The 666-nt window shown below is 42.8% G+C and overlaps 1 non-coding gene across 1 annotated transcript; it reads left to right on the top strand.

Moving 5' to 3' along the window:
* The first annotated feature begins 582 nt into the window (after positions 1 to 582).
* Positions 583 to 654, top strand: TRNAD-GUC. Its single transcript has one exon. It is a non-coding gene; the product is annotated as a tRNA-Asp (tRNA).
* Positions 655 to 666: the final 12 nt, after the last annotated feature.

Raw genomic sequence — 666 nt, forward strand, 5'->3', positions numbered from 1 at the left:
CGTTGGCTTCCCAGTGTAAGATGTTTCAGTCTGATTCATGTTAAAATAATGTGAAGAAAATGGGAAGATGCGACCTCTGTGACTATTTTGGCTCTCCTTGTACAGAGAACAGATTGAGAAGAATTATAACAGAGTATATAATTGTAGAAGACCCATAAGGTGCCAGAAAGGAGACACTTATCTGAACCCTCTTCAGAAAAGAGACAATACCAGTCTTGTGGTTTGAGCAAGAGCCAAATAGTAACTAAGTCTGTGCAAGGAGGAAAGCTTAACAAAGGTGAAGAAAAAAAAAAACAACAAAAAACCAGCTTTCATTCAGTGTGACCCCCCCTCAAGACCACCAGCAAGGGACACTGTGCAGGTGCGAATGGGAGGAGAGCAAATTATAATATGAAGCGGGGATAGGTCATGCATATGTATAAGCATATTGCGAAATTCTATGAATATGTATTAGTTAAAGAAATATAAACCCGAAAAGAGGACTGTACGGTGTGCGTGGCAACGGACCCGAGTGTGTCCCCACACACCCAGCGCTGTTTGCTTGCCTTTACTCATTTAATAAATTGTAAACTTTAATTGGAATCCTCGTTAGTATAGTGGTGAATATCCCTGCCTGTCATGCGGGAGACCTGGGTTCGATTCCCTGACGGGGAGCCACGGCTTGGG

This window comes from Mesitornis unicolor, unplaced genomic scaffold (genome assembly GCF_000695765.1).
Source record: "Mesitornis unicolor isolate BGI_N332 unplaced genomic scaffold, ASM69576v1 scaffold10098, whole genome shotgun sequence".
Lineage (NCBI taxonomy): Eukaryota > Metazoa > Chordata > Aves > Mesitornithiformes > Mesitornithidae > Mesitornis > Mesitornis unicolor.